This window comes from Hermetia illucens, chromosome 4 (assembly GCF_905115235.1).
Source record: "Hermetia illucens chromosome 4, iHerIll2.2.curated.20191125, whole genome shotgun sequence".
NCBI classification, from domain to species: Eukaryota; Metazoa; Arthropoda; class Insecta; order Diptera; family Stratiomyidae; genus Hermetia; species Hermetia illucens.
Genome location: NC_051852.1, coordinates 55,716,783 through 55,731,344, shown reverse-complemented (window position 1 = coordinate 55,731,344; position 14,562 = coordinate 55,716,783). Strand labels below are relative to the sequence as shown.

Below are 14,562 nucleotides of genomic sequence, written 5' to 3'. Positions count from 1 at the left end.
ATGTAAAGGGATCACCAGATTACATACTCTCACCAATTTTCGTGACAATCGGTCTAGCCGTTTCCGAATAAATCGGGTGTGACAGACAGACAGACAGACAGACAGACAGACAGACAGACAGACGGACAGACAGACAGACGGACAGACAGACACCGTCTCGATTCTAATAAGGTTTTGTTTCACACAAAACCTTAAAAATGTTGCACCCTCCATTCACATGTATGGGGAGCCCCCCCCTTAAACTTAACACAAAATGGCGCCACTTGCTGCATTTAAAGGGAACAGCAGATCACACCCTCTTACCAATTTTCGTGACAATCGATCAAGCCGTTTCCGAATAAATCGGGTGCGACAGACAGACAGAAACGGACTCGGTTCTAATAAGGTTTTGTTTCACACAAAAATAGACCATTCTTTAAAATTTGTTTAAGAATTTTTATTTTGTAAAAGAAACGTTGTTGCGCCATTTTTGGCTTTAATGACACTCTTCACCCATTTGCGCATATAAAGCACTCAAATATTCTGCCGTAATTTCCTCATACCAAACTTTTTCGATGGCTTCCTTAAGCTCAGCCATGGTCGTGGATTTCCTTGCGTAGTTTAACTATCAATTGGGCCCCGCATTTTCGATTGGATTGAGGTCTGGACTGTTACCTGGCCAATACAACGAGATAATGCCTAGATCTCCTTTATTTGATAATAAGAACGTTTGCTGTCATTTACATAACAGGGCCGTTGACAAGCCGCCAAATCATGAAAAATAAAATCTTATGATTCTTTTTACACTGACTCCAAACTATGCACAATTCTTTTGAGATAGATGTATTTGTACTTTTCTGCATTGATTGCGCCCTATAATATTCAATCGATAATATCCCAATCCCTGAGGCGTCTTTGAACAGTTTTCGTTGAAATATTCATTTGATGTGATTGTTGTACTTCTTTTGCGATCTGAACTGTATTTTTGAAACGATTTTTAAGACTTTCTCTCAAAATAAATCCATCTTCCTTTGAAGTGGTGCACTTTTTTCATTCCGATTTTTTTTCTTTCTATTTAATCTATTTGACAATATTTTTTAAACATGTCGGGACACCAGAAGCTTGGCGCTTCAGGTATAAAAGGTTTTGTTTACTTCTTCAGTGAGTATATTTGAGCGCATAACTATCCCATTTGTACGTAGCCCGTTATGTATATGTATTTGGCATGTCAGACTACTCACTTTAGTGTGATATTGGTATTTAGTTGCAGTAAATTTACACGCTAAAGTCGATTTCGAGCTACTGTAACTTTGTTAGTAATAGTATGAATTTGATCAAACATGTTTCATGTTTTATTCTATACTATTACAAACTTTTATAAATCTAGGATAAACTTAAGGGCGTTTCTATACAATTTCTACTATTATTAACTTACTTTGAGCATGTATCGATGTGGGGAGTATTTTGAGGCCTGGGCACCAAATAGACGTAGCTTCATATTTTTTTTCAGATTTTTTGGTTGGGTAGTTTTTGGGATTGGGTCCTCTTAAGAAATCATCGCTTTCCACCCCTCCCACTCTCCGCCTTGCTAACTAATCAAAACCTTTCATTTGATACCCAACATGACTATATTCAGTAAAAAAAAATTTTGCATGTATGGGGACCCCCCCCAATATTTTTCAAAAACGGCGTACCAAGCTTTCATTAAACTTTAAATCACTTGCTATTTAAGGAAATGTTACATTACGTAAAGCAACGCGTTGATAGCGTCTCTTTGTTTAATGACAACTGCGTCTTTTAACTGGCTGGAAAAGGAGGTGTAAAATTGAATTGAAAGGTCTCGTTGAATACTTTTCAAAACTGGTCTCAATTTGGACATTGAATCCACGGGCCCTAAAAATTGCCCCACCCAACAAAATCGCGAAAAAACGAAGAAGCTGCGACTATATCGTGCCTAGGTTCCGAAATACCCTCCATACCGATATATGTTAAAATAAAGTTAATAATAGTAGTAAGTCAGTATTTGACTGTACAACCCTCTCTTAAGGGGGTCATCCCGTGTGAAGGCCGTTTTTTTAGAAATTTTTTGTGAAGAACTGGATAAAGATGCAACTACGAATGTAGTTTTCACCATAGATTTATTAATATCTTGAGCGTACATAGTAATTTTTCCAGCCCGCATAGTTATTCAAATACAGCATAGTTCGTTATTCAAATACAGAGCAATTTATACACCCATCTCCCAAAAAAGGTGTTTTTCTGCTGCCACGCTAGAGAGTGCTATGATTATCTTAAAGAATAAAAGTAAACGGCATTTTAACGTACAGACTTAACTACAGTCCGCAAACCAGAATTATTAAAAAATATTAAAAACTAAATTTTTGCTGACTTGTTAAACCTTTTTTTTTTTAATTTTGGTGTTTTTTTACGGCTTCTTCAATGAATAAAAAAAACTACTGAATTATCCTAGTTTGCGGACCACAGAAATATGTTCTGAATAAGTCATGAAAATTTCAAAGAATTTAGTTGGATAGATTTTGGGCTATGGTGGCAGCCGATTTTCAACATGCAGTTTCGAGAAAAGCGCATTTAAGAAGTAGAATGCGATTTTTAGCCATAAAACCTTAACTGACCAGTAATCTGCTATACCTAGTCCATAAACTCTAGCACATGTACGGCCTTGGTTTCAATTGTTGTCCTTTTAGCGAAGCCATTCGAACGTCATTAATAATAATAATAATAATAATCGTTGGCGCAACAATCCATATTGGATCAGGGCCTTGAAGTGTGTTAGAGCACTTCATTCAAAACCGTAACGGTACACTAGGAGGCAATGTGGTCAGCATTGCGCTCGAACGTCATTAGGATCGATAAATACGCGCTTTATTACGGCGATCGACATAAATCTGGGATGTGACTTATCACGTATTTAACACTATAATTTCCGAACTACTCCGAATATCAAAAAATCACTTTGCCCATATATTCTACACTATATCTAGATACAATTGATGCCAAGAAAAATTCGATTCCACAGATCTGATACACAGGATGACCTCCTTAAGTTCATCTAAGAATCATGCATCAATATAGGCTATAATACAAAGCATGATACTACCAATTTTGGTGGAAATCGTACCATTACTAACAAAGTTACAATAAGTAAAGTTGCCTCTTGAGTAGATATTTTAAGACTGAATGTCAGTAGCACGCACGACAAATGTCCGATCAAATGTTTTTATAAAAGAAATACAAAATCTTTCACACCTGAATCGTCCAGGTTTTGGTTTCCCGACTTGTTCCAATATTGGTTGGCCCGTGGGGTGATTAGGGTGCATGCTCTGTTCCTCTTAACACTTTCACTAGAACTAGCATTTCCAAACATTGTACTAAGAAAAATTTGCAATTTAATAATAGGTTTTTTTTCAGACCTTCGTCTGTCGGGCGTATTTTCGTAGAAAGAACCGTGGTTCTTAAATGCATAAGACCACTCAAAATAGACACTTTGGTATACTGACTTAAAAATTTCAATGAACCCTATTTTTTCGTTGAAATTTCTCGCACGTTGTTACATATATGAATAAGAAAGGTTTGTGATTTGCATCGCAGAATCGATTCTCTCTAAAAGGAATTCTAATATGGTATATGAAATATTTCCCTAAAGGTTAAGAAAAATACTTCGAGTAAGAGAAATTTTCAACTTAGAGAAGTTCAACTGTAGTTAAAACCGCAATAGAAATAAGTAGAAAAGCAGAAGTTGAACACTTCAAGTATGGAAGGATTCTTGTATTTCGTATGTAGGAACTTTCCGTTGCACGATGATTTTATCTGTATGTAACTAGATTAATATGTTTTAATACATCGGACTTTACAGTTTAATGTGATACTGACATTCTACTACAACGTACAATAAATTCCTACGAAATAGACAATTTCGGCCGACGAGAACTTTGTTAATAATTGTGCAATTGCCTTCAAACTTCGCAGTATTATGCCCTGTATTGTGCTTTACGTTGGCAAAATAGTTCAACTCTATGATGAAGTTACCCGGTAAGAGTAAAAAATATAGTAAGATACTTATTAATCTAATTGCAATATAGATTTTAATGACATGTATTTTGAGACCTAAATTTTATATATGTGCATCGTCAATTCTGTTTGTTCTTGTTAAATCCTCACTCCCCTACCGTGAAACTGATTCCAAATGCGGATCTGCATTTTCAGAGCACTGATCGAGGCCTTTGCTTTGATATCCCACGCGACTATATTTGGAAGAAATAAATGTTGTTTTAAAATGAAACGCTCTAAATATAATAATGTAAAATAGGAGTCTATCCGAGTGCCTCTGTTTCATAAAAGGGTCTAGGCTCAGATTCTCCACTAATAGAATCGAGACCAATTCAACTAATACCCAGTCCTAGCTACAACGACTCCATCAATAATAAGCTATCCCCACACCTGGCAGTTAGGTATACAATGCAAATCCATCTCTGAAAAGAAGAAGGAATTTAAGGTCCGGTACGGGTAACCGGCGGGAGTTGTCTGGCCTGCTGACTGGGTCGGACTTCCGTAATGGACAGCACGACTGTGCAGCGAGTCACAGACCAGTACTGCTTTATAACTCGCAGCGACACAATCCCGGCCATCATCAAGGAGCGTGTTCGACTTGAGGTCATCGCGGAAGCTGGTGACCGAGAGTCGATGGTGGCAGAGGTGGCGGCATTAACAATACCACGCCGCACTGCAGAGAACAGTTCCAATTCTCGCCTTAGCAATCTTCTCCATTGTCCAGCTGAAGTTTCCGCTGAGGTTTGGAACGAATTCCAAAGAGCGTGTGTAGAATTCTCGGATATGGATCCTTTGCATAGATCAGATATCCCCAGGTTCTATGCATCTCCAGCCACTCTGAGAATTCTATCTCAAATCAATGATGAGATTGCATCTCGACTGTGTGCTGATATGTCGCTGCTGCAACTACAATCAATTGTGAATTGTGGTACAGTTACGGCTATCAGATTGCACGGTCAGAAGATTCGCTTTCGTGTTATTGGTTTGAGTGACAAAAGAGATCCACCATGGAAAATTCGTCTGGAACGTCGGCGGGACTCACTAAGGTAGGACATTGCTAGACTGATTCAGATCAGTTCTGACAATGTCAGCAAATGGGTGAGAAATAAAGTGCAGAAGGTTACCCGGAACTTTGCCATCCCCAGTGAGACGCCCGTAGTTGAAATTCTGGACACACTTAAACAGAAACTTTCTGTCACATGCAGTCGGTTACGACGGTATGGCGAAAGTCACTCCAGACCATAGCCATACCTGGCTATGTCCTACGTCTGTATTGCATTGATCCTGAACTAATAAAGTTTTTGGCGGCAGTCATGGAAGGGTGCCATACTACCTTATCAGTGCGTACGTCTAAAGGTGCTAATACCTCAGAGCCCATCCGTATACGGAGGGGCATTTTCCAGGGGGATTCCTTGAGTCCTCTTTTGGTTTTGTATGCCACTGAACCCCGTTTCATGGCTACTGAAAGAGGGCATGATTTTGCAATAAAGTATGGCCTACGTCCCAAGTGTGTCAGTTCGCACTGTTCAGCTAGCTATGACCGAGGCAGACTTCTACAAGTACCTAGGAATTCTACAAGGAACCCATGCTCGTGTTGGTGATCTGAAGGATGCTCTACTATCCGAATTCCTGCGACGTGTAAAGTTGGTACTGAAATAATAAAATAAGCGCGTTGAATGCATTCACTATCCCTTCCCTGACTTATGCATTCGGACTATTGCCGTGGACGAAGACCGATTTGGAAAACGTCCAGCGGCAGATACGGACAACTATGTCCAAATACCGAATGCATAATCCAAAGTCTGCCGTGGAGCGGATGACCTGTCTCGTGACATCGGAGATAGCGGCGTGGTTTACATGACGGCACAACATCATCGCCAAGTAGACTCGCAGCCTGCTTATTTTTACAGCAAAGAGCAGGCGAGTCCCTTGCATGCGGCTGCCTGTAACGCAGACTATGGGCTGACTCTACTTAATATGAAGGATCGATCTTTCAATCCTTTGAGTGGGGTGAAGTCGAACCAAGAGCGGAACGATGAATGGAAGTCGAAGGCAATGGACGGTAAACATGTAAATTGTCTCTGGCAGCCACTTGTCGAACACATGGCTATGTACTGGGGAGCTCTTTGCTGAGGCGGAAGGGTTCATATGTGCCATTCAGGACGACGTGGTCGCCATCCGAGCTTATCAAAAACTCATCATGAAAGAACGGGCAACGAACAACCGGTGAAGAATGTGTGGTTCGGCGTTAGAGACGTTGGACCATCTCATTTCTGGCTGTACTGTTATGGCATCGGTGCAATACATCACCATGCATAATGCTGTGTGTAAGGTTATCCATCAAAACCTTCCATACAAGCATGGGCTGATTACGGGAACATGTCCGGTTTACCGATATGAACCGTAGAACTTGATAGTTCTACTTACAGCATGTATTGGGACCGGTAAGTTCTGACTGCGCGCCATACTATACAAAACAAACCTGACGTACTGTTAGTTGACAAGACGGGTCGCTCCGCGTATATAATTGATGTTGCTATCCCCCATAATACACAGTCTGGTTTAAACCATGCAGAAGTACACCATTCTGCCTACGTGCTCGATGTTGCAGGAAGTTCTCGACGGATTCTCCGATTGACCTACCACCGGCTACTACCACCAGCGCTCCTTTAATTTTTAAGAAGGTAGGATCATCCCAGCCTAAATGCTCGGCACTTAGTGCTGGTATTAGGTAAAATCTGGCATCTGCCGAGATTGTGATAACTCGGAAATAATAATCGTTGGCGCGACAATCCAATTAGATCAGAGTTTTGAAGTGTATTAGAGCACTTCCTTTAAGTAACGGTACACTACAGGATTACAGTACCCCTCCCAGTAGGAGGCAATATGGTCAGCAAAGCGCTCGTCCGAGATTATTACCCTGATTTGAGTCAGGTACTCATTCACAACTGAGTCGACTGATATCCGAAGTCAAATCACGATACAAATTTCACTGCCTCCAGTGAGAATTGAACCACGACCTTCCGTACGACAGCCTTGTGCTCTATCCAGTCAGTTATCCGGACACGCAAAATATCAATAAGGAGATGTTTTTTGTGCTGTGCTCATTTTTCCTACGACGAGTACAAAGTACCCAGTGGAATATTCAGAAAAGCTATCCAGTATGGCACGGCTAAATATATTCGGGTTAAAGCAGCAATGTTACCAGACACTGTATCTTCTGGAGGGGCTTTAACATTAATTAACATTAAATTATTAGAGTATCTGGTAGACAATGCAATGTAGATAATCATCTTGAAAAATGAGAGAAGTTTCTTCAATCAGGTGATGTGAAAGGTGATTGATATCACTGTGGCATCTCCTGACATGTCTATCTTGTCAAAGAGTGAAGGGTATTGAACAATATCACGCTCTCAAATCATAGGCGCATTGATTATTTTCAAATTATCGGAATTGAGGAAACAGCTCATATGACCACAACTAATATGATAGAAGCTTTCGAAGAAGGCCAACAAGAGTCTTTAAGGGAGTCATCCCGTGTGAAGGCCGTTTTTTGAAAAATTATTTTGAAGGACTGGATAAAGATACAAACATGATTTTTTTACCATATGTTTATTCATATCTCTAGTATATGTGATAAATTTTTCAGCTTGATACTGTAGCTAGTTTTTGGAATACGTGTCCATTTATGTACCCATCTCCAAAAAAAGGTGTTTTTCTGCTGCCACGCTGGAGGGCGTTGTGTTCATCTGGCGAAAAAAAACTAAACGGCATTTTAATGTGGACAATTTTCCACGGTCCGCAAACTAGGATAATTAGAAAATATTAAAAAGTAAATTTTTGGTGGGCTTTTAAAGTTGATTTTGGATTTGGATTTTGAATTTTGGTGTTTTTTACGGCTTTTTTTATGAATAAAAAAAAAACGACCAGTCCGATTGCAATTATCCTAGTTTGCGGACCGTAGAAATATGTATTAAAGAAGTCGTGAAAATTTCAAAGAATTTGGTTGGATAGATTTTGAGCTATGGTGGCAGCCGATTTTCAAGATGCAGTTTCGAGAAAAACGCATTTGAAAATTTAAATGTGATTATCAGCAGTAAAATTTTAACTCACTATTAATCTGCTATACCTGGTCCACAGAGAGCACCCTCCGTTTCTTCAAAAAAGTCTTATAAGGCCGATTGTTGCTCTCTGATTTCAATTCTGGCTCTTTTAGCGAGGTCAGTCGATTGTCGTTCGGACCGCCAAATTCGCGCTTCATTACAGTGGTCGACAAAAACCTGACAAGTGTGTCCAACTTGATATCCCATTGTTACTAGGATTTTGAGAATGCCATTGAATCCTTGATTGAAAATAATTACAGCCAGAAAAGTGGCCATTTCTACGACCTTGGCCTCAGAATGAAGGTGTTTAGGAGCGAAAGTCCAGATTAATGCATTTAACGACTCATTGTTATTCTGGGTCTCTGCTCCTAAGCAGCTGTTCAACAGATCATCTCGTGACAAATCTTCGTAGATTGATTTGATGACTGTTTGAACTTCTTCAGTCGCCTTATCCAGTTCTCCTTTAGCTTGCGCTTTGCGTCATTTGCACCAATTGTCCTCGCTTGCTGGACAATTTTGATGCTAAGGATTTTCATGTGTAGAACATTTATGAAAAAAAGCTGCCCCAATTTCTTCCTTTATTCCTTCTACCGAATTTGCGTGTCAACGAATAGCTAGCCCAAAAAATGTAGTGATGTCGTTAATAACCTTATCAGTAAGTTTTCCAGCCCCTTTGTGATTCCTCTTTGCATTTCTAAGTCGCGTTCCCATTCTCTTCTCGACGTGTCCTACGCATTCTTTTTAAATACTACTACGTATATTTTATTATTTGCAGAAATTTGGAGAATTACCGGAGAAAACTCCAGCAAAATCCAATATACAATATACAAAACTTGTCGCAATTGGAACATCTATGTTCATGCTTGCTAAAAGTTTCTTTGCTGATGTTGAGGCGAAGTCCTTTTTCTTCTCTGATAAGTGTCGATTCCCATGAAATACTCGTTTTTTAGTGCGAGCATGACGTTGAACGTTAAAGCGATCTCCCTTCGTACAATCCATTTAAAAAATCACTGAACACACAAACAGCACAATACTTACAACAAAATATAACTCAGTATAGCTTAAAAGCTTTTCGGTGCTCACTCTAGACTGGATTATCCTTTTTATTCCAAACAGCAAATAATTTTAGACAATTGATTGGTTTTCCATCTTTTTATATTTATACCTCTGTTCGAATTTATAAAGCTCAGGTAAAAAACTAACAGGTAAAAAAAGATTCGATGCTCTTTCTCATCGAGTGCTCTAACCGCGGCTGCAAACTCCTTACCTGTTTAACACTGTAATTTCTGAAGGACTCGGAATATCGGAAAATCCCTTTGCCCACATATTCTCCACTCTATATAGATACAATTCATGCAAAAAAAAATCGATTTCTCCAACCCGACACACGGGATGACCCCCTTAACTGAGGGGTTACAAAGTGGCCCAGAAAGCTCTGAAATATGGTCTCCTAAACGATCCGACGCAATGATCATCGTGAAGACACTTTCGCGAGTAGGCGACCTAGATTTTAAAGGGGATCCGCGCCAAAGAACCTAGACATATAAAGAAAGCAATAAATAAACAGTGCTTTTCCCAGACAATATTCAAAATCATAGCTCGGGGCTGACAGCCATAAACAACTCTCAAACGAAAGACTGAACTTTGGCATGCAAAATAGTCTCACTTGCGCGAATAAAAAGGCATCATTTCTTCTCTATTAATCATCGATCGTCGAACATCTCTGGTAATGAGGTAGCTGACAAACGGATTGGACAAACTTCTGAATCCACAATAGTGAGACCAGTGCCAACATTTGACACCAGGCCATTCATTGTCAATTTTGCTTCGAAGAGTGAATTTTGCAAGAGTTCATGTGGCCCGATGTCAAAATTTGTAACTCTGTAGACTTTCTGGAAAAAAGGACCCGCCCTCCAGAGCAACATTTTTCTTGGGGAATTGAGAAAGTCTGCCCTAAGAATAGAGGTGAAGAAGCATTTGATGGCAACTCATCGACAAAAACGCAAGTCACATAATTTTGCTTGCCCAAGGATAATGGCTCCGTAGACCATAACCGTGGAAGTTACTTCCCAACTAGTCAGGTCTACCATCAATTGAATGGATTCAATTTTCTAAAATAAAAAAAAAATAAAAACCTTAAAATCATTGTCATAGACCAGCAGCCATGGAAAAGTGTTTATTAAAACTACTGTGAACTGCTGAATGACAGTTGCGATTCTTAGAATAGTTCATCCAGAGAATGCTATGTTCTACCGAATAATGATGAATTTGAAGAAAATTAATAAATACCACCGAGAGTTTATCGAAATAAGTGAAAATCACCGGTCAATGTCCGGGGCCGGAAACCTCATGGAATGGATGGGACTTTATAAGCTTTCAATATCGATCTATAGTATCTTTATCCCTAGCCATAGTGACTAGCTTTTCTCTTTCTAGTGCAAGAGCTACTACCTTTGTCCGTAGGATATGAGTTGGTTTTCGGAATATGTTCACTCGACAACTACGATAGTGAGGACTCCCAGAGTGCTTGCTTTATCCAACTTGATCGAGATTTCTAGCAATACAAATTATCCTGGGGTCAAGTGAAGCTAGGTGGCAGGACAAAAAAAGGCAAAAAGTTGACTGATGGTTTCGTCCAGGGCAGCGGCAACTCATCAGACGCTGCCTCACCTTTGCCCTGGGAGCAGCGTGACCGAAAGATACGATCGATGGAAAATGGCACTTCATTCAATACCGCAATGGTACACTACAGAAGGCAACGTGGACAGCATTGCGCTCGCCCGAGATTATTACTCTGATCTGACTCAGGTAATCATTTCCAGCTGAGTCGACTGGTATCCGACATCCAATCACGATAATAGATCCCCTCTGCCAGCACTGAGATTTGAACCGCGACCTTCCGCTACGACAGCCCAGCGCTCTAACCACCTGATCCGTTCAGTTTTGTTTTCCACAATTCTCGCTGGGACAACTATGACTCCCCCCCCCCCCAAAGTTTAACATTGACCGCATACATGATCCACCTGTCGATAGACACTGGCAGAACTATATCTTTTAATCGGACGACAGATACTTTGAATAGTTCGCCTGAGCAATGGGCTGCCACCCCCCGAAAAGGATCTTAGTGATGGCATAGGTTCTATTGGTAGTGGTGGACGTGACCCTGGAAGTTCATTGTAGTGTCCGTTGTTACAAAAAAAAAACACATACCATTGCGCTGGTCAGGGAAACAGAAGCTGCCGCAGATTACAATGATTTTCGAACCATATACCCCATCACGGAAAGACTTCCAAGTGGTCGCAAATCGTTCCATGACATTGCGGAGGACATTATGATGATGGCAGCCGAAGAGATGAAACCAGCACTTCACCATCGTTCACCAGTATTCCATCCGGTGACGTTCTGCAATTTGTGGATGAGTTGAATAGCTAGCTTAATATGCGGATACGGACTATTCTTCCAAGTAGAGTTAAAATTAGCTGACTCATCCATACACTCAAACGGAGCAAAGCCGTTTGGCTTGATGATCTTTCCGCAGAACTAGCCATCGCTGGTCCTGCCGTTTCTATAGATTTCCTATTTCTACTTATACGGAAATCTTGGAAATCCAAGGTCTTCCCTATGAGTGAAAAAATAGGACCATCGCTAAAATTGTTTAGTATGACATTTGGGGAGTATTTACGCGCCCCAGCATTATAAAGACGATAGCTTAATAATGTTGGAACGCATTAAGGAAGATGTCGAAAGCTTGATCGACAGAGAGCAGACGCTCGTGATCTTTCTGAAATTGACAACACCCCAGTGCGTTCACCAACTATCTATTGATTTCGAGAAGCCTTTCGACAGCGTGTTAGAAAGGGTATATGAAATGCTCTGCATATAAGGGTCATTCCAGAGAAGCTAATAATAACTATGAAAGCGACATATAACGCCGGAAAATGTTATCTGAAGAGAACTCCCCTGTATGGCGGAACACACAGTGGCTTCCCAATTTTGTGCAGGTAACACCGAAGGCCTCCATACTCACTTAAAAGTTGACTAATCAATCTCATCAGGTTCAGCCACGGATGTTTCACTGCCTCTTGTTTTGTTTTGCCAAGAAAGTTGCCACTCAGTCTGTATATTATTGTTCTTCACGAGTAACTTTCCCTTTAAGATTGAACCCTGGCGCTTGTAGATGGCCGCACGTTCCTTAGCAATGAGGGCAACAGGGATAACTTGCACGGTCAACATCGCAGCCGATCCACCTACTTGCCAGCGTCAATCCAAGGTACTTAACTTGAAGACATCTGATATCAAGCGTTAACAGGAGCACAACTCATTGGGGTAAACAGCTGTGCGCCTCACCGCGATGAACACCATCCACAACCTTCATGATAGCATCCACTGTAAATGTCGCTGCTCTCAAACCAGACTACTTCAGCAGCAATCTACTCCTCATTAACTTTTCGAGCATTTTGCAGGCTGGGTTAAGCATACAGTGATCTGTATGTAGACGAAGGCCCAAGGTCTCCAGTGGCAATGAAATATGCCCCGGATACTGTAGGTTGCTGGGGCCTTCTGATTTTTGACAGGGAAAACTGCTTCTTCTAGCTCGTTTATAGCGAAAAGTGGGCAATCGTTGGCGGCTGCCATCAACCCGAACACAATCCATAAGGAATATCCTGTAATATAAGTCCATTAGCTCAGCATTAGGTGAACAGGGTTTCTGTAGGGCCCCCCATTTTACTCGAGTCGAGGGATACCCATCCACCTTGTCGCCTAGCTCGTGCCAGCAATGAGCTTTGATTTTATTTATTACGCTACGGAATCTTCTTTTCACTGTTATCGACCGTATCATTATGGCGCAACTACTCTTCCACCTCCGTTGTACACCAATGCATAGTAATGCAATCCGCGGCATAGACCACTGTTATCTGGTTCAAAGCTGAATTTACGATAGTATCAGCTGCAGCGTAACTGTCTCCAAAACTGCACTCTAACGGGGCTCTGTTTCCTCCCAATCTTTACGTTTCCAAAATTCCATGCGCCGATAGATAGCGTTAATCACTTCGACCGCTTGCCAGGAAGTCTTCCAAAGTGACTTTTAAAAGGAATTCAACTTGCTATTACAAGGCTTTGATGGAACTTTTCTAACTTCTGGATGAAGTAGATCATGAGTTACATACACAATCTAAGGATGCTGAGCTCTGGTCCAAAAATGTAATAATAACATTATTGACCAAAAGGTAAATTCATCGAATAGCAGCGATGCCAAAGACGAGGAATTGAATATAACTGTATCCCATGCTATTTATCAGCGTCCAAACTTATTGCCATAAAAAATGTAAGAGACAAAACCGTGCCAAAGCTGGCAGTATAAAATAAACGATTTCTTCATTTCCCAATCTCCTCAGAAATCCTCTTGAAATGCGGACCTACATTTTTATCATTAGCCGAAATATTTTTTTTCTAATTTTCAAGCTGTTATTTATAACGTTAAAATACAGCGGTGAAAGATGGACCGAATGATTGAAAAATGTAATTAACAATATTCTTGATAGGTTGGATGGTGATTTGAAAGCCTCGTGACTACATCCGAAGACCTTTGACAGAGCAAAATGGCACAACTGATCAAGACGAGCTGAGACGGCTTCTCAACGACATAAGAAAAAGAAGAAGAATGTTAGTGGTCAAAACGACATGAATCCGAATAAAACATTTACTTTGAAAAAAATAGTGACTAAAAAAAATTATCCGGCATTGGATCGTGTCGCGTCTATCTTCGAAACGAGCGGTATCAAGATGTTTGCGTCGGGCCGACATGGACTCCATCCTGTTACCTATATTTTTTCTACTTATTATAGATGACGTTCTCCATACTACCTTTCAATGGAGTATGTCAACTTTCCTCAAACACCTCGATTATGCTTTTATTATTATGATGACATCTGTATGTTTTCTCAGCGAGTTATCGACCATGGGATTTGCAGTTGATTTGAAGATAAATACGATTAGAGTCAAGCTGCTCAGTCTTCCTTTTGCAGCGCCGTTCCTGCCGATGTCGCTTGACTCATTAACAGCGCTAAATGCATCTTCACTGTTTTCTCCAAAATCTGCAAATTCAAAAAGAACCACTAGGCGGTTTCGTCCAGGACACACTGGAACAGTTACTTCACCACCAACATCAAGCTCTTATTTGGCAGCATGTGAAATGACACAATTTCAAATGGAAAATTTGGATTTGGATCGGTCACACATTAAGGGAGGGCGGAAAGCAGAAACACGTTGCGCAGAACAGTGGAAGAGGAGTGTTAACTTCTCAGGAAGTGCCGACGGACTTCAGCAAACCATCAACGACGGCTCGTAGACTTGACTGACTCGTTATGCCCTATTTAGAGCTGATTGGCAACCGTATATATTGTTTTCCAGT

The 14,562-nt window shown here is 40.6% G+C and overlaps 1 protein-coding gene across 5 annotated transcripts in view; it reads right to left on the bottom strand.

Annotated features, from left to right (window-relative positions):
* Positions 1 to 14,562, bottom strand: part of LOC119655752 (1-phosphatidylinositol 4,5-bisphosphate phosphodiesterase) — a 317,000-nt gene that overhangs the window by 280,955 nt on the left and 21,483 nt on the right. The gene's annotated exons all lie outside the window — the stretch shown is intronic.